A 25,152-nucleotide genomic window follows, 5' to 3' on the forward strand; every position below is an offset into this window, starting at 1 on the left:
TGATGATTATACAATTGGGACTCAGAGAGACAATTTCATTAGCTCTAAGAAAAGATTCTGCCTTGTTGAGCTCTGTGTGACTGAAGCCTAAATCTTCTTGGAGGAAGATACTAAGTGAAATCACCACCTTCTGTTCCTCTCTGTGCAACAAGAACCCACATACCTTAAATGGCTTGCTATAGAAGGTGACCTTCCCACAGCACCTCGAAGTGTCTAAATTTCTTTGAGAACTTTACAAAGTTTTGGCTGGAGTATGGGAGGTTTTAATTACTGAAAATTGGGTAAACTTCCCTTAAAAAAAAAAATCTGTCTCTCTGGATAAGATCATTCAGCTGGAATGAAAGCTTATAAGGCTGTGGCTACAGCTCAATTTCTTTTACAGCATCAAGAAATCAGCTGATTTCAATCTCTAATGCCTAGATCAGATATTTAAATAAGTTAAGTGACAAAGGAGGATGAAAAACATTTTGGGTCTCTGTGCAGCATGTGTGTTATACTTGATTACATAATGTTTGAGCAACCTTCATTCCCCGTTGTCTATACACTCAGGCTGAAGGACACTGAAAAGCAGTGATCAGGGCTAATGCCTTGTCTTTCATGTTTGTTTTTAGAAGAACATTTTACAAGTTCACGTGTATGTGCATGTTCTTTACTTTTTAAAATATTTATCAAAGGCCTACTGTGTGCAATGTGAGCTACGTAAAGATGAATTGGATCTGGTTATTAATGATAGTTTTTTATATTCTAGCAAGGGAGGTAAGACTCAAATGCAGTACATTCTTTTTTTCCAAAAGCAGTACAATAGTTTCAAATCAAATGAGGAAAGCAGAAGGGCTCCTTCACATGAGATTTACCTTATATTTAAAAAGCAGATATTATTTCATCTATGATCATCAAATCAATTGCCCTAATTCCCTTTCATACCGATCAAAGCTGGAGGGGTATGTTTCAAACAGTCAATTTTGGGGACAAAATGAAAATTTGGTAAAATACCATCTGCATATCCTAATGAAGGTAACACTCCTCAGCTAAATAAATGACCAAAATTTTAAAATAAGTAAAATCTGGGGTGCCTGGATGACTCGGTCTGTTAAGCATCTGCCTTCAACTCAGGTCATGACCCCGGGGTCCTAGTACGGATGCCTACATTGGGCTCCCTACTCAGTGGACAACCTGCTTTTCCCTCTCCCTTTGCCTGCTGCTCCCCTGGCTTGCTCTGTCAAATAAATAAATAAAGTCTCTAAAAAAAAAAAAAATAAGTAAAATCCACACATTTAAGAATCATCTGGAAGCAGGAGCTAAAAATACATGGGAACTAAAATCTAAAACTGCTCATGTAAGTGGAGGGTGCAATGTTTGTCAAATTCATTCCTAATGATATCCCACTGAAAGTAACAAAATTGCAGCAAAACCCCAGAGGAGCAGGCCCAGCAATAACAAAGACTTGGGTAATTGACTCCTCTCTGCCTAATCCTCCTCTCCCATCTGGTGGGTGGGTCCCAGTTCTTACATGGAGAGGGAAGGAATGGAGCAGGAACATAAAGCAGAATGGGAGGTTTCTTGAAAGTGGCAGGCAACTTTTTTTTGGAATGTCAAGAGGAGGAGAGTGGGTCTCTGGTCACAGGGTTCTTCTCGCTCAGTCACAGATGGGGCCAACGAAATGGGCACCAACTAACCAGCAGATTCCTGGAATTGCTGCTGCTGTCCTAGAATTCCCGGCCTTGTAGAGGATGCTGGATCAATCCCAATGATATGTAAGTCAGAGGACAACCATCACTAGGCGGCATCACGCTGCCACTGGAATGCAGACAGCCCAAAACCCCAGGAACTTTGTGGCCGCCAGCTGAACGGCTCACCCCCCTCATTTCATTAACCTCACAATATCTTGAACCTTCATTTTATAGGATTGGATTTTTTGAACCCCACTTATCAGGTTTTGGCAGGGTTTTACTTGGTGAAATATCTTCTAAGTCATCATTTTTATCCAAAATCAAATTTATGAAAAGGTCAGCTATATAGTTTGTAGGAATGATGAACAACTCAAACAGAAATTGAAATCTGAAATATTTTTGGAAGAGATTGGGAGGCAAGAAACAATATTGAATGAGAAGTGTACAAATATGAAAGTTTTCTGTTTATTTTTATTCAGGTTTTTTTAAACTGTATCTAAGCCTTTCAAAAGTCTGCCATTATAAGTTCCAAAGAATTCAGAAACAACCACTGTTTAGAAGCACAGCTTAAGAAAAAAAGCATATTAGAATCTAGGGGAAATTTTTAATTCAATAAAACCAAGATCTGAGGTGTCCTAAAGAGACGATACTGAGGAGACACACACACGCAAGTCAAAATTCATGTGGTTATGAAGCATGATTTCCTGATCTTTGAAATTTTGGTGTGTATTTTACTTTGGTGATATAACTTGTTAATTCAATAAATATTTAGGTAGCATCAATCAAATCATTTAAACATGGTAACTAGGAATTTTTACTGGTAAAAAACATACAGTTCTGATTTAAAAAAAACAACTGTTCATGAAAATACAAGAGTATCACCAAAGGCAATCCCACTTTGCCTACTTACTGCATTACATTTTTATATGTAGATTAGTCTTTCTCACTACCCCACAAACATAAAACAACAATATCGCTTGGTGCTACAGGCAAAGAAACAAAGCAATATCACAGAATAGGTATGAAATGTGACTAAAGTTCTTTAAAAGTATTATCACATTATTTATTTAAAAAAAAACTGTTATCAAATAATAGGGTATGAAAGCTATGAAGAAAGGGTGTGATAGTGTACCATAAAGGATTCTGTTAATGTACTTAGCTAATGAAGATGTCAACATTTTAAGACACAGAAACATTTTCTTATCAGAGCTTAAAATGAGCATCTTTGGCAACTGACAAACATGTCCCTCTCCACTAGTTTCCATAGCTTTTGTGACTATGTCACTCAGTCAAAAGCACTGCAAAAACTATGTAGCCACCCTTTTGTACCATCTGGTATACTGCAGTTCTGAGGAAGGGGAGTTAATTGGCTATATCTGAGCAGCCACAAGATTTATAGTTTTGATTATCCAAAATAGATGCTTTTACCCTGATATATAGAGAGTTTTCACTGTTGTATTAATAATAATAAAAGCATGCCAAATGAATGAAAAAGCATCATTATAAAAGGGATTTGTGTGTGCAATGAAACAGTATGGGTGCCTCTTGGTTCCCACAATGAAGATGTAACTATTTTCATATACAAGTTATTAGCTCAAGTTATTCTTTATTACACCATAACTTTGCTCCTATGGCAACATGGCTGCAGCAGAAAAATAATTGTGCCTGGGTGTTATATGCCAGATGTTTCTAAAGCAAAGGTGGCAGTTTAATTCTAAACTAGTTTAAATGGTAGATATAAGCAGTCCCAGCAGAAAAAAGGTGCAAAAGTGTAAGGTGTACTTAATTAAAACATGTATTTCTAGAAATTTTTCTTTTACACTAGAGCTATCCAACAGAAAAATATGCAAGCACATATGTGATTTTAAATTTGGGGGGAGCCACATTTTAAAAAAGTAAAAAGAAACAAGCAAGCTTAATTCTAATATACTTTAACTCAATGTATCCAAAATATCATTTCAACATGAAATTAATATGAGCTTATTAATGAAATACCTTACATTCTTTTTCCTACCAAGTTTTCTAAATTGGGTATTTCGTACTTAGTGTAAATCTCAGATTCAGACTAGATGGAATTTCAAGTGCTCAAAAGCCACATATAACTAGTGGCTACCATAATCAACAGCACAATTCTGGACTTCTCCTAGAAAAGGACAATAGTTAATCTCTGCTACCAGTTTTTAAAAATATTCAGAAATGACCCATGGGAGGCGCTTCATGATTCATGAATCATTCTGAATTATCTGCATGTGTCCTCTTCACAAGGGCTGCTGAGTATTTTCATTCAATCAAGATGATCACAGTTATCAACCTAGAAAATGTATTTTTAAAAAATTTCTTTAAAAATCCTGGGTCTAATAACTAAGCCTAAAGTAACTAAGTTACTTTATCTGCCTATAAAGAAAGAAGAAAACCCAGAGATCAGAGATGACAAGGCTATAAGTGTTCTCACCCAGCTATGGGAGGTAGGTGCTGCATGGAATTATGTGAAAATTAAAGGAAATAATGTGTGAAAAGCATCAGGGCATGCAAATATTGGCCTAGCAAGGAATTACCAAAGAAAGAGAAGGCTCTTTCCCTGCTCCAGTGCTCTCAGTCTCACTGGGTCCAGGATAACACAGTAGAAGCCAAGATACTGGAAGAATCTAAATGGAACCCAAGGGAATGGTTACCTGGGTTAAGTCACAGGACATTTCTGAGTATGGATATGTGTGGTATAGTCCACAATCAATGCTTACCTGAATCCCTAATCTGTCTGTCCCTCCCCCAAAACATTTGAAAATAGATAAAATTAAACAAATGTTTGTTTTTTGGTTTTAAATGAATACTAACCTTGAAAGAGAGATTCAATCTAAGAAGAAAAGGAGAAGATGTCTGGGAGATGAAAGAACAGTCCCTTTTGCGGGGGAGGAGGGATGGGAAGTGGTACTAAGTTTAGCACTATATCTTAAAATTATCTCTTACTCCATTGCTAGCCAGAGCAATTAGGCAAGAAAAAGAAATAAAAGGCATCCATACTGAAAAGGAAGAAGTTAAACACTCACTATTTGCAAATGACATTCATTATGTATAGAAAACCTTGAAGACTCCATCAAAACACTACAACAATTAATAAATGAACACAGTATTAAGTTATAGTACATAAAATCAATTATAGTATTAATACTCAGTATTAAGTTACAGTACATAAAGTCAAAATTCTGTTGCATTCCTATACACAAATAGAAAGCTACAGAAAGAAAAATTAAGAAACCAGTCCCATTTACAATTGCAAAAAGAATAAAATACCCAGAAATAAACTTAACCAAAGAGGTGAAAGACCTATATATTAGCAACCATAAAACATTAAGTGAAAGAAATCAAGGAAGTCATAATTAAATGGAAAGATATTCTATACTCATGAATTGGAAGAAGTAATACTGTTAAAATGTACATACTACTCAAAGCAATATATAGATTCAATGCAATCCCTATAAAAATTCTAATGGCATTTTTTCTCACAGAAATAGAACAATCCTAAAATTTGTATGGATCCACAAAAGATCCCAAATAGTCAAAGCAATATTTAGAAAGAAGAACAAAGCTGGAGGCATTACACTCCCTGATTTCAAACCATATTACAAGGCTCTAGTAATCAAAACAGTATAGTATTGGCATAATAGCAGACACATAGATCAATAGAATAGCAAGCCCAGAAATAAACCCATGCATATGCAGTCAATTAGTTTATGACCAAGGAGCCAAGAATGTACAGTGGGGGAAAGGACAGTCTCTTTAATAAATGATAGGATAATTGGACAGAAGAATGAAACTGGACTATCTTACACCACACACAAAAATTAACTGAAAATGGATTAAAGACTTGAATATAAGACCTGAAAACATAAAAATCCAAGAAAACATAGACAGTGAGCTCCTTGACATAGATTTTGGTGTGATTTTTTTTTTTTTTATTCTGACTCAAAAGCAAAACCAACAAAAGCAAACAAGTGGGACTGCATCAAATTAAAAAGCTTCTGCACCGCAAAGGAAACCATCAACAAAATGAAAAGGCAACCTACTAAATGGGAGAAAATAATTGCAAATCACATATCTGATAAGGGGCCAATATCCAAAATATAAAAAGAACTCATACAATAGCAATAATAATAATAATAATAATAATCCAATTAAAAATTAAAAGATCTGAATTGAAATTTTTCTGAAAAAGACATACAGATAGCCAATAAATACTTGAAAAGATGCTTGACATAATTAATCACCAAGGAAAAATAAATCAAAACCACAATGAAATATCCACCTCACACTTGTTAGATTAGCTAGCATGAAAAAGACAAGAAATAACAAACGACTACAAAGTGCACTATGATGGAAATGTAAATTGGTACAATCACTATAGAAAACAGTATGGAGGTCTCTCAAAAAATTAAAAATAGAACTACCATAAGACCTAGCAATTTTACTTCTGAGCATTTATCCAAAGAAAACAAAAACACTAATTTAGAAAGATGTGTGCACCCCCTTGTTCACTGCAGAGTTATTTATTATATCCAAGATGTGGAAACACCCTAAGTGTCCATGGATGGATGAATGGATAAATAAATTGTGGTATATATACATTGGGATATTATTCAGTCATAAAAAAGGATGAAATCTTGTCATTTGCAACAACATCAATGGACCTCCAGGACATTATACTAAGCAAAATAAGCCAGATAAAGACAGATACCATTTGATCTCTACTAGATGTAGAATCTTTAAAAAATAAAATAAATAAAATCTTCTAAAAAATTGTATTCTTGTTATTTAAACAACAACAAAGAAAAACAAATAAAACCCCATATATGCTTACACATTTCTACAGCCCCTCATCCCCCATCTATTGCAATCACCAATCTGTACTCTATATCAATGATCTTGAATTTTTTTTTTAATTTGACAAAGAGAGAGACACGGTAAGAGAGGGAAAATAAGCAGGGGAAGTGGGAGACGGAGAAGCAGGTTTCCTGCTGAGCAGGGAGCCCAATGCAGGGCTCGATCCCAGGATCCTGAAATCATGACCTGAGCCAAAGGCAAACACTTAATGATTGGCCAACCAGGCACCACAAGAATACAGATTTTTTAAAAAAGAAATGGAAAGAGGATTGGGACAAGGCTCATCCTTCATTCTGTTAAAATGTTTTTTCTCCCTACTACCTGTCTTATAGGATTAGCTCATAACCAAGAGCTATTGTGTTCTCCCCATGAAACAGATGGAGAAAGAATTCAACCACTTTCAGCTAGAAACATGCAAGTGAGGCAACATCTGTCCTAGTTCAGGCTCCTATAACAAAAATCTCAAGGACTGGTTGGCTCAAAAAACAGACATTTATTTCTCACTATGCTGGAGGCTGGAAGTCTGAGATCAAGGCACCAGTAGATTTGATATCTGGTGAAAGCCTGCTTCCTGGTGGGAGACAGCCAACTTCTCACTGTGTGCTCAAATGGCAGACAGAAAGAGGACTAGAGAACTCTCTGGGGTCTTTTATATAAGGGCACTAACCCCATTCATGGGGGCCCCATCCTTATGACCTAATCAGCTCCCTAAGACCCCATATCTTAATATCACTTGGGGGGTCATGACGTCAACATATGCATTTTGGGGAGACAAAAACACTCAGTACATAATAATCAATAATTCTCTAAGATATAAGCTCCCTAAAGACAGAGGCTCTGTTTCTCTTATTACCTAGTGCCAAGACTTACAGCAAATGATTAATAAATATTTACCGTAGGGAATCTGGGTGGTTCAGTCAGTTAAGTGTCTGACTCTTGATTTTGGCTCAGTCCATGATCTCAGGGTTGTGAGATTGAGCCCTGCATCTGGCCTCATGCTGAGCTTTGAGCCTGCTTAAGATTGTCTTTCTCTCTCCCTCTGCCCCTCCCCACCTCTAAACAAACAAAAAATATTTATTACAAGAAAGGGATACCAGCAACTGTGGGTTTGGAAAATCAAAGTTGGCTATCATTGCAATGTCCCCAGAAATAAGACAAAGGACCACTCAAAATTTACCAAGACCAAAGCATGAAAGCAGATGAGAGAGAGAGGCACAGGTGGATATTAAGAAAGAAACAGACACTAGAGGAAATTTGGGAGCTCTCATTCCCAGATTTTAAATAAAAGTGAGATCAACTCATTTGCAGATCAGTTTTCTTCACATTTATCTCTATTGATTTATCACTTTTGTGAAGAGTCTATCCTGAAATCTAATCACTTTACTTCCATAAAGCTAATCCTAGACTCAGCCCAGAGGTCATCTTTAGTTACTCTTGATCATACTGTCTTCTAAGTAATTCCTCTCCATCTTTGGTGTTTATGCCATTCAAATATTTGTAGAGCATTATCCCATCTCCCATTAGTTGTTACTGAGCTAGGCTTTAAGGATTAAACATATTTAGATCCTTTAAACCTGATAAATGCCTCAAATCAATCCTTTCATTACTTTAACCATTTCTGATGTTCTTCTTGACTGTCTTTAGGGTCTTTGGACATTTCTACACTACTGAGAAGTCTGTGGCTCAACTTGATATTCAAAAAAAAAAAAAAAAAAAAAGCCTGACTAGAATCATATAATTACATATTTTACTTGGATCACCCACATCAAAATGCCCCAAGAGCAATTATTTAAAATCATATTGAATCATACAACCAAACTTAATGAATCAGACCCTCTAGGAGGCTGATGCAGAAATTCAAAATGTCAAGTTATGAAAAAAAATTCAGGTCATTCTTAGGCACACTAAAGCTTGAAGACTACCTACAAAAAGCCATTATCAAGAAATCCTCAACATAAAATTTATGTATCTTTTCTATCCATGTACCTAAACATAAAAATTTTAGAAATATGGTCCACTGTTATTTGTAACTGTGTCACAAAAGAAGGCAGCAGAGAGGTCTCAGACATGTGCAAGAGGGAACAAGCAGTTTTAGGTATGTTACTTGAAGTCTTCTTCCCCACAACCCTACAAATCCCAGCTACCCTTCTGTTTATTTCAAGTTCATGGAATTAGATTGATTATACACTTGATTTTTATCAAGGGCACACTTTCATCACTCGTCCATGCAGCTGTTGTTTATTTATTTGCTTGCTTGCTTACTTAAAATATAAAAAGCACCAGTGATCCCATTGCCTAACATAGAAATTGGAACATTCATAATAACTTATTCTCCTGTTTGATCTTTTGTCTCCTGTCCCTTTGTCCTAGCTCTCTTTACTCTAACAATTGTTAAGTGCTAATTCTGAAGCTGGCAGAGAATGTGCTGGGATATCTTATAAAGTTCTTCCTTCACAATGCAAAGAACCATTTTGAAAAAGAAAAACAAAACAAAACATCTACACAAGTTATCCAACTTGGGTAGAACAGAGGTTTTAAAGGAAGAGGAGGCCAAAAAATAATTTAAAGTCAGATTATCAAACATTTTGAATACTATACTAATGAACTTGAACTCCATTTTAATAGACAGTGTGTGAAGCCACTGTGTATTTTTTGTTCTTCAGGAATATTCACCAGTCAGTGGTATGTAGGCATGGAAATTGGGAGAAACAATAAGCAGGAACAAAGGCTAAGAATAAACTGTTTAGTCAGCAAGTGTGCACTAAATGTCTACTGTGCACTAGGTACAGTGCTAGGCTCCAAAGATACAAAGATAGTGTCTGCCCTCAAAGAACTCACAGTCACCTGGCAAGTCAGACAAATAACTTTAGTGTCATAGGTGAAATGAGAGAATCTATACAAAGGTGAAGTAAGACCTGAAGGATAAGAGACTCCATCCCATTAGGGAAATGAAGAATATCAGGGAAAGCATTCACAAAGAAGGTCATATTAGAGCTAAGTCTTAAAAGATGACTTTGAAAGAACTGTAAATAAAACAAAAAAATCTGTGACCCAGAACTAGGATTGGAAAAGGACTAGTGCCTTTAATCTAAAATCCACCTAATGTCCACTTCATTTCCAGAACTTCACTGTCATAGATGTAAGCCAAATGAAGCCAGAATCCAGGTGATTCAGTCTTAACAGTACACACACAGCAAAACACTGCTCAACAACAGAGTGATTTTGAAATCACTCACCCTCTTTAGATTACATTTGAAGAATTATAATTCATAGTTGTGTTTCTTAAAACTTTAGTTACTTCTCCAATTTATTTCTTTTCATACCCTGGAACACTTCTCATGCCACTCTCCTCAAGACTCTCTAAAAATATCTCCTCTTCCTCATCTAGTCTCCAATGCTCTGGTTGTTCTACCTTCCCCACCTTTCTCATTTTTTGCATGATAAATCCCCAGAAATCTGGCCTGCAAAGACCAGAACATGCCTCAGGAGGCAAGAAAGGCAAAGAAACTACAGGCAAAGCCAAAATCCTTTCTTTGTACAGGAAGAGATGGGAAAGGCTCAGAATAGTATTCTGTTATCTCTGTCTTCAAATAATCATAACATCCAAACACCTGTCTTTTATAACAGCGAATTTATCAAAAATATGTATTACCTGGTCTTCTAGCCAACCTACCACCTGAGAAGTTGGAAAACTAAAAAATAGAAGGGTGAAAAGGCAGATTTTGGGAGGCATTGAATCCAAGCAAGGAAGTTTGAATTTTATATTATCAATGGAAAGTCAGTCATCAGAGTGTTCTGAGAAGAGAACATTTTAAGAAAATAATACATCCAGTGGCTGGAAGAGAGAAAGGTGTGAGGCCACTAACAGTCCATTATTATCTTCCTCAGCGTAAAGTATAACTCCACATATTTACGGGTGAAATTATTGTTTCTTTTCCTAAGAACCTGCTTTTATCACTCGCTACAAGGAAGGGCTGGATTCTTACTGTTTCCTTTGTTTTCTTAGCCTCCAAAGCCACTTTCTGTTCAACACTCATTTTACCTCCTCCCTGCACCTGGAATATTCTCTTTCTCCTCACCAAGTCAACCAACCAGGCTCTCTTTCATCAAAAGCAACCTCAAAACCCATTCTCTCTACATTCTAAGTGAGCAACTGGTACAGATGCTGATTTTTTTCCCCACACTTAATGTTTCCATGGATCTTAAGAGCCCAAATCTTCCTTTTGATGAAATCTCCATTGACTCAAATGCAAATTATCCTTACCCTGTTGTTGCCGTGTTTTAGAACTATTACCTTGTAGTTGGTGGTTGAAGAAAATCTCTTTCCCTTTTCTTTTTAAAAATTTCATACCCAGGGGCGCCTGGGTGGCTCAGTGGGTTAGGCCGCTGCCTTCGGCTCAGGTCATGATCTCAGGGTCCTGGGATCAAGTCCCACATCGGGCTCTCTGCTCAGCAGGGAACCTGCTTCCCTTCCTCTCTCTCTGCCTGCCTCTCTGCCTACTTGTGATCTCTCTCTGTCAAATAAATAAATAAAATCTTAAAAAAAAGTGCTTATTAAAAAAAAATTCTTACCCAAATATATGAGATTGTCCTTTGTCAGATACAAAAAAGAATCATTAAATTTTTTTAAGTTTTAAGTAAAAAATGGTAATAAAAAATCTTGAATAAATTAGAATTTAATCATTGACACCAATATCTCCCTTCTGAGTGGGCTAAAGATGCTCACTTCATTTCTGCACAGGCTCTAGAGATAGATCTTGGTTCTATACATGTTCTATAAGTGCACCTCATTTCTGAATGTGCTGTAGAGGTACACGTCACTACTACCTTTTGTTGTAAGCAGAATATAGTTGAACATTTTTTAATCTATTCTGATAGTCTGTCTTTTAATTAGTAAATTTAATCCATTTACATTAAAGTGATTGTTGATAAGAAAGGGCTACTTCTGCCATTCTGCCATTTGTTTTCTTTATGTGTTATATCCTTCTGTTCTTTAGTTCCTTGGACACTGCCTTCTTTTGTGGTTGATTCATTTTTTTCCCTTACTGTACCTTCTAGATTCCCTACTCATTTCCTCTCCTGTATATCCTGTGTATTTTTAAGTTTTTTTTTTTTTTTAGTGATTATCATGTGGATTAGAATTAACATGCTAAATCTATAACAATCTGGTTTAGATGCATACCGACTAAACTTTAATAGCATGTAAAAACTCAGCTCCTATATTTCTCTCTCACCTTATGCTCATATTGTCACAAATTCCATATTTATATACTGTGTGCCCGTTAACATAGATTCATAATGAATATCTTATGCAGTTGTCTTTTAAATTATACAGGAAAATTGAAAGTTACAAGAGAAAAATATAATACTGGCTTTTATATTTACCTACATGAGTTACTATTACCAAAGTTTTTCATTTCTTTGCATGGCTTCACTCACTGTCTAGTTTCCTTTCATTTTAGCCTGAAAGAGACTGCTTAGCATTTCTTACATAATATGCCCACTAGCAATGAGCTCTTTCAGCTTTTGTTTATTGGGAAATATCTTAATTTCCTTTCCATTTTTGAGGAGCAATTTTTCCAGATATAGAATTCTCGGTTGACTTTTTGTTGTTGTTGCTGCTGTTATCAGCACTTTAAACATGTCACTCACAGCCTTCTGCTCTTCATGCTTTTCTGATGTAAGATCAACCGTTAACTTTATTAAAGATAATTTGTCTGTGATAATTTGCTTTTATCTTGCTGCTCTCAAGATTCTCCATGTTTGGCTTTTGATAGTTTGGTAATAAGATGTCTTCCTGTGGATTTCTTAGGAGTTTATCTTACTTGAGGTTTGTTGAAACTGTTGGACATGTAGATTTATGTCTTTCATCTAATTTGGGAAGTTTTCAGCCATTATTTCTACAATATTATTTCTCTCTCTCCTCACCCTCTGCAATTCCCATGTTTATGTTGGTATAGCTGATAGAGTCCCACAGATCCTTTAGGTTGTGTTCAATTTCCTCCATTCTTTTTTCTCTTTCAGCCCTAAGACTCAATTTCAATTGTCTTATCCTAAGTTTGTTGCTTCTTTCTTTTGCTGCTCATAAATACTGCTGAATCTCTCTAGCAAATTTTTCTTTTTCAGCTATTGTATTTTTCAGCTTCAGAATTTCTACTTGGTTTCTTTTTATAATGTCTATGTTTCCATCAATATTCTTTATTTTTTTCATTGTTTTTGCTAGTTTCCTTTAGTTACTTATCCATAATTTCATTTAGATGTGTAGATTTTGTCTAGTAAGTCTAATGTCTGAACTGGCTCACGGTTGTTGTTTTTTGTTATTGTTTGTTTTGTTTTGGTCAATTTATTTTTTTCCTGTGAATAGTCACACTTTCTTGTGTCTTTGTATGCCTTGTAATTTTTGTTGAAAATTTTGCTGACATCTTAACATTACAGTGTGGTAGCTCTGGAAATCAGATTCTCTCCCCCTTCAGGGTTTGCTATTATTGATTATTGAGGGTTTAAGTTTTCCATTTGTTGTGACTTTTTCCAAACTTGTGTGTGTGTGTGTGTGTGTGTGTGTGTGTGTGTGTATAGACTGTATTCTTTGTTTCATTCTCAGCAGTGATCTGACAGAGATTTCCTTAAATACTGAAATTTAGCAATCTCCTTCTTTAAATTCTCCCCCAGTTGTTGTAAGTTTTTTTTTTTTTAATTAGACTCTGAAGTTCTGAAAAACATGATTCTATCCATTTTTACCAGTTTGATGGCTGCTTCAGTGGAGGGACCAATTCTCAGAGCTTCCTAGTTGACCAATTCTGTGACATCACTCATACATCTCACTTCTGAATGTGTTCTAGATGCAGACCTCACTTTTGTCAATACTCTAGATATACAACTTACTTCTGAATGTGCTCTATATGTCCACCTCACTTATTTCTCTACAGTACTAGATGCATACACCACTTCTGAATGTGCATCCAGATATATGCCTCCATGTGCCCAATTAGATTTGAGCTTACCTCCAATTAGAAGACAAGGGACTGCAAGACAAATGACTTTTCTTAGCTTATTTATCGTTTATTCTGTGGCAAATAGAAATTTCTTTCATATTTACATGTTTCTTACTTTCTTTTTCTCAGAATGGGTCTTAATAATTGCTCTTTCTACCAACTTTGCTTTAGACCTATAGACTAGAATTTGTAATAAAATATGCCAAAAAGCAGTGTTGACAAAAACAAAAACAAACAAATAAAAAAGTGATTCCTTTTTTGTTTCAGTTTTCCAGTAGTCCCCTATGAGGAATAATGAGTTAATGCTTGCAAGCCCCTCTGAAGTATTAGGATATTACATATTACTGAGAAGAGGCAAGAGCCGTATGTTAAAAATTAATTGGAGGAAACTACTTGCAGATTGTAATAATGAAACATCCCAAGTTCCAAGGGCACTGGGGACTTCAAGTAAACAAGCCCTCATTAATTTGGCTAATTAGTCACTTGCTGTATTTGCTAGTTTAAAAGCGGCACCCTTTTAAGCAGAAAATTGAGCTGTAAAGTGCTAAGAGCCATATGTGTGGTAAAGATGGCATCAGTATCCTACACCTAGGATTTCAAACCATACCTCCCACATTCAAAAATGCACTTAGGATATTTGGACATTTCAGATTTATCCATATAATCTGAATGGACAGAGGGAGAATGAGAAAACGGGCCCTGCCTTGCTCAGTTTCTCTGGGAGAAACTGATGGGAATCACTGTTACTTTTTTTTTTCCCCAAAAAGGAAGCCAAAAGGCTTTTTCAGACTAGGCTTCACGTACATGGGCAGTGCCTTGTTATTGGCCAAAAAGGAGGCAAGAGAAAGGGAAGAGGCAAGTTTGATTCCTCTATCTGGGCAAATATACAATTCCATGTACTCTAGCTCCTAGGAACCTTGTCACATAATGAAAGAGAAAATCAGATAACTCATGTAAACTGTGGCAAAAGCCTGGTGAACTCTTCTGCCACAGAGTGTCTCAGTCCATTGAACTGAATGCTTGTGTCTACCAGATGTAGTGTCTTACATTCCTCAGCTGGGCTAAAAGCTACTGGAAAAGTCTCACCTTCCATTTCCTTTTTATGTCAACTTACAATAGCACCATCACTACCATGGCTTTCTGAGTAGAAGCTGGATATTCCTTGGCTCCAACAGCATTAGATTTATAAGCTAGCTCCCAGGTGGAGTCAGACTTAATATGACTAAACCATGCATTATCTGTTCAATTTTAATAATTTCAATCACTGCAAAAATTTATTGATCTTGTTCTCAAAACTTAGTGACCTATACTTTCAAATTCAATTAAAACTTTTACTGAACACATACTATGTTCAAAAGCACTAACTTGTAGAGAGTACAAAATGACTAGATTCTTCCTATCTTAAAGGGCCTAAAATTTGCCTCTGTAAGCAATTACCACTAGCAGCTAAAGAGCATGCTACTCTTTGTAGAATACAATGGCTGACTTCCTGTTGTCTAGAAAACTGAAATAGCTTCCAAATTCAACTCACTTAGAAATCCATGATTCCAAATGCATTAATTTCAATGAGTTCTCACGCAGCACTTGCACTTCCCTCCACTGTGTTTGTCCCAGAACAGTTCTCTCTGCCTGCTTTCTAAACACAGTTCAAGTGGACCAGAGCTGCAGAGAAACCATGGGAATAAACAGGGTTTATGTAGTTGGCGCAAAGAGTAAACGTAAATATCTTTTTAGCAAGCAAAAAGCTAGAATGTATTTTTGAGTGTTGCTAACAAGTGGAAGAAGCAAGCTGCTTTTATCATGCAGTGGTGCAAATTAGATATTTATGGGTTTCCTGTGGTGTTCAAGGTGTTGCTCCTTTCCAGTATTTTAGGAAGGAAAGCTTTGTGTTCTAAGAATAGCTTCATTGATAATTCTCCCTTGGGCACAAAGATACACTAATCTGGACTAGTAAATTTTATCTGAAGAGCCTATGCCTTTCAGAGAGTGGAAAGTGTATCCTCAGGCCTTTGGGTTGTTGTTTTGTTTTTTCACTCACTTCAAGTGCACATAATTCAATGGTTTTAGTATATTCACAGATAAGGGCAGCCATCTCCACTTTGAGTTTTATAAGATTTTCATCACCGCAAAAAGAAATCCTGTACTCTTCAGCTATTGCTCCTCTATCTTCCCATTCTCCCATCCTCTAGGCAACAACTAATCTACTTTCTGTTTCTACAGACTTCCTGTTCTAGAACTTTAATATGAATGGAGTCATATACTAGTGGTCTCTCATGACTGCTGTCTTTCACTTAGCACAATTTCAAGGTTCATCCATGTTGTAGCATGTTAATGCCTCCTTCTCTTTTATGGCAAAATTAAATTCCATTGTATGACTATACCATGTTTTGTTTATCCAGTTGTCAGTTGGACAAACTGGACATTTGTATGCAAGTTTTTATGGGGACATACGCTTTCATTTCTTTTGGCTATATACCTAGGAATAAAATTGTTAGGCTCTATGGTAACTCTATGTTTCAGCATTTGAAGAACTGCCAGACTGTTTTCCAAAGTGGCTGTACCACTTAATGTTCCCATTTACATTCCCAGAAGTTTATATGGATACTGATTTATTTACATTCTTGTCAACACTTGTTATTACTGACTTTTGTATTCTAGCCATCCTAGTGGACATGAAGGGCTATTTCATGATTGATTTGTATTACTCTGATGATTAATAATGCCAACCATCTTTTCACTTGCTTATTGGCCATTTGTATAATTTCCTTGGAGAAATGCCTATTCAGATCCTTTGCTTATTTTTTAATTGGGTTGTCTTTTTATCATTGAGTTGTAAGTGTTCTTTATATATTCTGGATATAAGTCCCTTATCAGATATATGATTTGCCAGTATTTTTTCCCATTAGACTATCTTTTCACTTTCTTGATGGTGTCCTTTGAAGCACAAACATTTTTAATGTTGGTGAAGCTTTAAAGAAACTTTGTAGCATGGTATTTTCACCAATCCAGCAGCATGGATCAACTTTTGACATTGCTGAACTCCCTCAGCCCCCTCTTTGACATTACCACCTCTGAACTCCTCCCATTCATCCCCACATGCCTTCTCTCTTCTTGCCCATACAGCCTCAAGCTACAATGTCCTTCCTTCCATCTTATAGATACATCATTCTTTTTCTTAGATTTGAATCTTGGTAATTCAGATATCAGTTCAAATTTACTGCCTCAAAGAGGCTTCCCTGACACCCATCTAAATCACATCTAGTCACTGTCACATTCCTTGATTTTCTCCATAACACATCTTGGTTGTTTATTTACTTGTATAAATAGTAAATTATTCCACTGGAATAAATGCTTTATTAGTGTACCCATTAGTTATCTATTTTTTTAAATATTTTATTTATTTATTTGACAGAGATCACAAGTAGGCAGAGAGGCAGACAGAGAGAGTGAGAGGGAAACAGGCTCCCTGCTGAGCAGAGAGCCCAATGTGGGACTTGATCCCAGGACCCTGAGATCACGACCCGAGCCGAAGGCAGCGGCCTAACCCACTGAGCCACCCAGGTGCCCCTAGTTATCTATTTTGTTCACTGCTGTATCTGAAGTTCCTAGAACAGTACCTGCCATATAGTAGGTGCTCAATAAATATCTACTGAATGAATGAATGAATTTTTCTACTCCAGACATTATACTAGGGACTAGGGACAAAAGAGTAAATAATACAGATCCCTGGACGGGGTGGTATACAATGAAAAATATGCCTTGTGTCCAGTATTCTTGGAGGAGATGTTTGTTTGTAGGAGATTCATTTGGCAGGATTTCTTTTTTCTATTAAGGTTTTTTTTTTTTAAGTTTTTTTGTTTTGTTTTGTTTTTACTTATTTGAGAGTGAGAGAAAGAGAGCACACAAGCAGCAGGGAGAGGCAGGGGAGAGGGAGAAGCAGGCTTCTCACTGAGCAGAAAGCCCGATGTGGGACTCGATCCTCGGTCCTCGGATCATGACTGGAGCTGAAGGCAGATGCTTAACCAACTGAGCCACCCAGTCACCCAATTTTTTTATTTTAATTCCAGTACAGTTAACATACAGTGTTATATTAGCTCCAGGTGTATAATATATTGATTCAATAATTCTATATATTACTCAGAGTACTTATCACGATAGCGTAGTTAATTTTTTAACCCTTTATTTTTAAGTAAACTGTCTCAAAGATATGTAATACTCAGGATTCCTTCAATCAATTTTATTCTGCTCACAAATACACTTTTCATTGAATTTCACTCTTGTTAACTCACTTTACATGTTTTTTTTTTTTTTACATTTTCACTACTAACAAAGAGAAGCAAATAGACCTGATTGTACTCTTTTCCTCCCCACCTTACTGATGTATAATAACCATAATCATAACCAAAACAATGTTTTTTAGAAAAAGTTTGCTGCCCTATCCTAAGGAGGGAGGAAAAAGCTATCCCCCTCTTATGATCTAGTTGAAAGACCCACACTGGCCACTGGGAGGCTGGGTTTCAGTCCCAGCTTACCTAGAATTAGCTGTGTAACCTTAAGTGTTGTGTACTCTTTTTAGGCTCCAATTTCTTCCCCAGTGATTTTTAATTGATAAAATCTTTGCTACTTAATTTATGGAATTTGTGTGAGGATGAAATAGGGTAGATGTCAAAATACTTCCAGCTCCTCCGGGGCAGGAATGTGCTGTAATCAACTCAATATCTCCAGGGACAATGAGATTTAATCAGGTGCAAAAACACTTCCTAAAAGAATCCATACTCTAAACGCACCTCTACACCCTTGCCTAACTGACTTCTTCTGCTTCAAATGACATTTGCCTTCCCTTTTCCCCCTAACTCCCTTCCATGTGTCAATGTCTGTGTAAACATCCTTTCACTCTAAGGAATGCTGGTTTTGGATATTCTGAGCTTTAGAATCTTCAATGTAACAGTCATATAGGGATTAATAGCTTCAAGATTAAATAGGAATGACTGAAGATACACTCTGTAACAAACTAGATAGGGCATTCAGTACATTTCCAAGTTTCCAAGTCCTAAGAAACCGGTGATAATTCTTAATCAGCATGGCCAAGAAATGCCCACGATGAGCTGGTCTAGAGCACTCTTTTTGCAGTCGCTGTGGTACTTCTGTCTGCCCATACTGCTCACCTTCTTTGCCATCAGCATTAATATATTACTTCTTGCTTCAGAGATTGTTTCAGAAGCTGTTAGATTTCGCTTATACATATTTTCAAACCAAGTACAGTTGTGCAGATTGTGCACTGCAAAGAAGCACCCAGCTTGGTAGGAGTGGGGGAGTGGTAGGAGTAAAAGCTGTAATCCAGCCTGTCCTGTGCTAGCCATACCAGGAAGAAGTGTCTTTTGTAATCTGTCCACCTAGAGGCAGCGGCATTTAGCAATTTATAGTATAAAAGCTTGTAGCAGCTCTCTTTCAAAATACCAAGTACAGAACTCAGTCTTCATCAAGTAATTTCTACAGAAGAATGCATTCCTCCAAAACTCTGAGGAAAAGGGCCAGGTCTAGGACGCTGGCTTTGCGTCCCCCTAACCTCAGTGTTTCTGGTCTAGGACCCATGGTCTCTCTCTTCTTGATCAGTGTTCACCATCCTTAAAGAGGAGGCATTTTTTAAACCTTTTGGTGAACCGTTTATTTCTTGATTGGGGTCTGAACTGAGAACTACTCTCTCTCTGGGATAACACTTCCTGTGTTTCATAAGTCACTCATCCCAGTGGTAGTGGTGGGGGTTGGTGACCATTAAATTAGGGAATGTTCAATATCCTGGGGGCTACACATGCATTAGAGCTAAAATGCAGCATCTGATGAAGAGGGCCCTTGATCTATAAATTCTACCCCTATTTTCTTTGCTCTGAAACGTTTACAAGACACCTCACAATATTGGGGTGAGGAATAAAGTAAGTGTATAATATTTGACTGAATCCCAAAGAGAAATGTAACCACTTGCAATATTTTTCCAACATTTCTCTAAGACCTTAAAGAAATTTTAAGTTTCAAAGTGCTCTGCACAATTGAAACACATAGGAAGTCCTATAAGGAAATTTTCACAGAAGCCAAAAACTCCATCATCATTAAAATTAAATATGTTGTCATTAAAAGAAGTGGGCTTCTTTTAAATGCACTGAAATGTAAAAATATTACTTCAAACTTAAGTCCAACACACCAAAGGAGGAGAAGATAGCTGTTGAAAGAATTAATAATGAGAAATGACAGAACTGTTTTATATCTATTGCTCTTTGTGTTTCCCCCTTCTCCTTAAAAGCAAAGATACTATAACAAAAAAATTTAATAAGTAAAAAATACATTTTAAATGAAAAACCATGATTAACTTATTAAGAACCATTAAGTATATAATTACAAGGATTCTATTACATTAAGATACCAATTTCTTTAAAGCCAGAAATAATACCTACTGAAACTTTAATTATTTAAATGAGAAGAGAAAGAGGCATGTTATCTTCTCTGACAAAGATTAAAATCAATTTAATTGCTTCTCTGCTGCCTTGACATGATTCTCGCTGTGAGTCAAGCAACCAAAAAGGGAAATTAATACCGCAGCTGTTAATCAAGTGATATCCGTGCACTCCGTTTGATTACATCAGGGAGAAAACCGTTGCTACTCGGCTGACTCGGGCGTCCACACCACTCGGTGTTGTTGGTGGGAGTTGGGTGAGCTCTGAGAGGGGCTGAGTCTGGACTTAATTTTGAGAGCCTGTGAGAGCCCCGGCAGAGGCTCGGCCTCAGGAAATTGCAGGTTGCTGTGTTGGAGCCTGAGTAAAGGCAGTTCTATCAAGAAAGAGGTCTGTTCCAAATTAAATTCACCCTTTGGCTCCTGATTCTACTGTCCAGTGTGAAGTACAAAGAAATGCAAGGGCAATCCTGGGCTGGAGAAGGAGAAAGAATATGAGAACCCAGCCAAGATGGATGCTTTTTTGCCTGTAGAGCATAACAATATATTTTTCAAGGTAGACAGCAGCAGCTTCCAGAGGTCAAATACCAACTCTCTCACCCGAATTAGAACACGCATTTGAAAGCCGGGGACAGTGGCAAGCGCTGTGCACCTCGAGGCCCTAGATGTGCTGGTTTAAAAGCGGGGCTTTTGTTCAACACCAGCGCTGGGTGAACATCCAGCAGCATCCACACTTGGCAAGCTAATGTATCTGATTGTAAGAAAATGGTATTGTGAAATATTTATGAGGCTGGAAATACAAACCAGTACCCTGCCTCATCGTGTCTTATCAGCCCTGGTTAACTTTACAGATGATGAGAGCCACCGGGATAACTGAGGTTGTCAAAACGAATGGATCTCAGGCACTTTGCACCCATGGAGCTCAGCTGCGACGAGTCCTTTTATTTTCAGGAACTTTTTTAACCCTCTTCTTCCTGTTTGCCTTCACTTGTCAGAGACGGAGGCGGATAATAAGCCTCGAGGAAATACATTCCCTAGGAGAAGATTCTTTGGGGAACCTTAGCTTTTTCCCGGCTGGCAGAAAAACCTCCCCAGTTAGGGTGTGAGAAATTCAGTTCAGAGGAGAGTTTTGTGTTTGGGTTTTTGAACTTCCCTGCCAGTGACAGGAAAGGATCATGAGGAGGGCTCCCGGTTGGAGGAGAAGACTGTGTTTAGCGGGCTATGCAGAAAGGCAAAACAACACTGCAAAACAAAAGACAAAGACTGCTCCTCCCTGACCAAAGGGTACTCCATACTCTTTACATTTCAGAGAACTCATCACTGGCTCAGCTCAGCCCAAGGGATGAGTGAACATGGCCATCAGCCCTTATTTTATCTGAGCCCAGTTCACCTGGCCCCAGGATCTTGCAGATGACTCTGCCTGGCTCTTTTTCATCAAATACAACTCATCCTACTATATTGGATCACCTTGCTGTTCGCCTGGCACTGTCCCTCCCCGTTTCAATCTGACCAAATTGAAACAGATGCCCAGAGGCCACGGAGATCAAGACTGGTATAACAAAATTTGGAGCCAGTTTCCGAGCTTAAATCAATATTTAACGGTAAGCCTGCTTTTATTTATTTATTTTTTGGCAGGCTTTTACTGGCAAATATCACTTTAAACTGAAAGCCAGAAGCCTTAATTATAAAGGATGCCGTTCAGGCTATATTTTGAAAAAACAATAACTCATTTGACAAGCCAACCTGGTAGTTTAAGGGATTTCACTCCCCCAGAATCAGGCAAGGAGAGGAGTGTTATTGCTTTCTGTACCCTTCAAGGATGTATTTAATTACCTCATCTTCAAGCACGCAAAGACAATTCAAATACAGGAGAGAGAGATGGGGGAAGTGAGAGCCAGTTGCCAGCTCAGTAAGACCCAGCAGAAGCCCAGGGCCCACCGGTGACATCACAGGCACACCACTCGGAGCCGAGCCGGAGCAGGAGCGGGATCCACGGGAAAGAGTGGAAAACATTCGCCAAGGCAGGAAACATCACCCACAGGACTTACACACCCGGACCTCTGTCTAGAATGGAAGACCCGCACACGCGCCATTCCACGGTGACCTCTGCTTTACCTCTCTGCTCCCCAACATGTGTGGCAAACCTTCTCTTGATGAATCCACATCACGACAGCTGGGAAAGAAGTGACATTAGGTCAGAAACATAAGCCCCATTGGGCTTGCTGGGCTCAGCTAGCCTGGACTAGAGGTTCTGTTGCTTTAATATAACTTTCGGGATGAGTTGCAGATATCAAAACTCTGTTTTTATCTCACCTACTTTGAACAGTGATAGCAAAACAGAAACAGATGAATCACGTAAGTTATTATTAAAGATAAAAAAAAAAAAACCAGTGCACACACGGGTATACAAATGAATCCACACCCAACTTAGCAAGCATAATACAGCTCACCAAGAAACAGAAGGGACTCAAAGCGATCATGTAAGGAGGAAAAAAACCAGTCCCCACATGGGCACCAAGCCTGTTTCTCCCGTGTCTGTCAGAACAGAGTCAGGAATGGTCGTCTTTCTCTGTGTTGTTATGTTGTTTCACAAATGCAGACCAACCTCCAGCTACTGTTCTCTTTCGTCTAGAAAGTAAAAATTCGAGGAAGCTTCTCCCCCTTGAAATGCCACCCCCCAAGCCTCACACCCCCATCTCCCCACCTGGGCCTTCCAGAGACTTGACACTTGCCTTTTGCTTCTCCTCCAGCTCTGGGCAAAATGACTTCCACAGGATCTCTTCCAGACACTCCTATAGGTTCTCACACCCACCTCTGTGAGCAAACCGAGGAGGGGGGACCCCCATCTACATTGACAGGAACACAGTTGTAGGGCTTTAATTTCATTTCATCGACTTCCCTTTGCAGCTCGTCTGTCTCTCCCATGTCTGCCGCCCGCAGCAGGAGATTAAAAGAACAGAGGAGGTAGAAGCTCTTGTGAGAACCACGGGAATTTTGGCAGAACCTTTATAGGAACCATATGGCAGCAACTATGCAATACAGGAAACGCTTCTAAGGGAGAAGATATTATTATTCCCAACGAAATTTTCTCACCCGCACAAGGGAACTGAGCACTCCTGCCACAGGATGGAAGTAGTATTTGCTGGGAAGACTGTATGGATACAGGTTATATCTAACCTTAATGTGGCTAGTCCTAATGGGTCATCAGTATAACCCATAATATATTTTATTAATTCAAAAAAAGAAAATACATGTTTTTTCTGATATTCCCTAGTTACTAAAACCTGCTTATGGCACATTCTACTCATCTGTGTAATGAAAGGGCTGAATGAGATGATAGTTTTCAATTTTTTTATCTTTGTCATAGACTCCTTTTTTCAATCAAGATCTTACTCAGAAGAACTTCAGGACATTAAGGCGAGATAGTGACAGAGCCATCTGGATGAAGCAAGGATCAAAGGTCTGGGTCTGCTTTCTTAGCATCCTCCTGACTTTTTTCTTCTTTCCTTTCTTTTTCTTTCTTTCTTTCTTTATTTTTTTTTTCAAGGGTCTTCCTGCAGATTATTATTCTTTGTTCATTCTGAACAGGTAGAACAATGAAATACCCATTCCCTCCAGTTCTACCAGATTCAAACATGCTTTACTATGAGTAAGACTACCTATGAGTTACATTGCCTCAATAGGTCTGTGACTTTGAAACCAGCTCGCAGTCCACGTAGACCATAGACTTCTCCCATAACAATTCCGGTGGATAGAACTCAGATAAAACCAGGAACAGCACTCCTAGAGAAGGTCCCAGGATGCTGCCTCCAGCCCAGGCAGCCACAGAGTGTTTCATGACTTAGACACAGCCATGGAGGAAAGAGAAAAAAGTAGCTGAATAAGGACAGCACTGCCCTCAAACCACCTCTAATTTAGAGCTTCAAGAATGCTCTTGAGAGGGGTGCCTGGGTGGCTCAGTGGTTTAAGCCTCTGCCTTAGCTCAGGTCATGATCTCAGGGTCCTGGGATTGAGCCTCGCGCTGGACTCTCTGCTCGGCGGGGAGCCTGCTTCCTCCTCTCTCTCTCTCTGCCTCTCTGCCTACTAGTGATCTCTCTTTCTGTCAAATAAATAAATAAATAAATCTTAAAAAAAAAAAAAAAAAGAATGCTCTTGAGACTACATCAGAACTCTCATATCGCAGGGATGCCTGTATATGGTTCAAATTTTTAAATATACTCAAACTTAAGTTCACTTTTGATGTAGTAGGGTTTATTTCCTAGGGTATCTTGATCTCCTCCCCCCACAACTGTTTGGTCCTAGACAAAAGAACTCTGCAGACACTGGAATGGAAATGCCCCTGAACCAATGAACCCAACCTTGGTCAGATGGAAGCATTTGGCAGCAGCCCACTGAGAAAGAATATAAAAACACCCTTCAAATGTGGCCAGAATAGATAAATATGTGCTTATTTTTATTCCTTGAGAACATGCTCTAGAACAAGTAGTAATATAACTCACTTTCTCTGGGCATAAGTTAGGATGCTTTTAAGAAACCGGCATTCCAAACATGGTAGGAAGAGATGCAGAAGTAGTTCATTTAACAGGAGACATGTAAGACCAGTTCTAGTCCTCCATGATCACTGCTAGAGTTTTGGAATAGTGTTAGTTTGCCTTTCAAGGTGTGGTTTTAGAAGCCATCACTTTTTCTTTAATGAAAAACCTTGAGTATTTTACTTAACCTTTCAGAATCCCTCACCTGAAAATGTGATGATGATGATGATCCCTACATCCAGTCTAAATCTACTTCATAAAAGTAGAAAGCAGCTGGAAGTTGAGTTATAGCCAAGGAGACTGGTTCTACCATGCAGGTTCTGGGACTGGTGGGGTCAGCGTCAGACCAAGATGTACTGGATAGCTAGAAAACTAACAATTTAGTTGTTCCTTAGTCTGGTATTGTTATTTAAAAAAAAAAATCTGTTTAACATTATCTACAGGAGACGTTGAGGTCTGGGATGAGAAAGAACAACTTCTATGAAATTCTATCTTGCCAACTATTACTACTTAAGAATTTACCTTGAGTGTCTTATCACCTTCCCTCCGAAGCAGCTTCTCTATGTTTTTCTTATAATATATACAGTACTGTCCGTGAGAGGAGTTCCAGAAATATCATTTTTCTCCATCTTTTCAAATTT

The 25,152-nt window shown here is 37.9% G+C and overlaps 1 long non-coding RNA gene across 1 annotated transcript in view; it reads right to left on the bottom strand.

Moving 5' to 3' along the window:
* LOC116567477 overlaps positions 1-22,154 on the bottom strand; it is a 122,113-nt gene extending 99,959 nt beyond the window's left edge. The window contains exon 1 of the long non-coding RNA XR_004276228.1: positions 22,095-22,154. This is a non-coding gene — a long non-coding RNA (uncharacterized LOC116567477). The remainder of the gene's footprint in view (positions 1-22,094) is intronic.
* Positions 22,155-25,152: the final 2,998 nt, after the last annotated feature.

Source organism: Mustela erminea, chromosome 10 (assembly GCF_009829155.1).
Source record: "Mustela erminea isolate mMusErm1 chromosome 10, mMusErm1.Pri, whole genome shotgun sequence".
NCBI classification, from domain to species: Eukaryota; Metazoa; Chordata; class Mammalia; order Carnivora; family Mustelidae; genus Mustela; species Mustela erminea.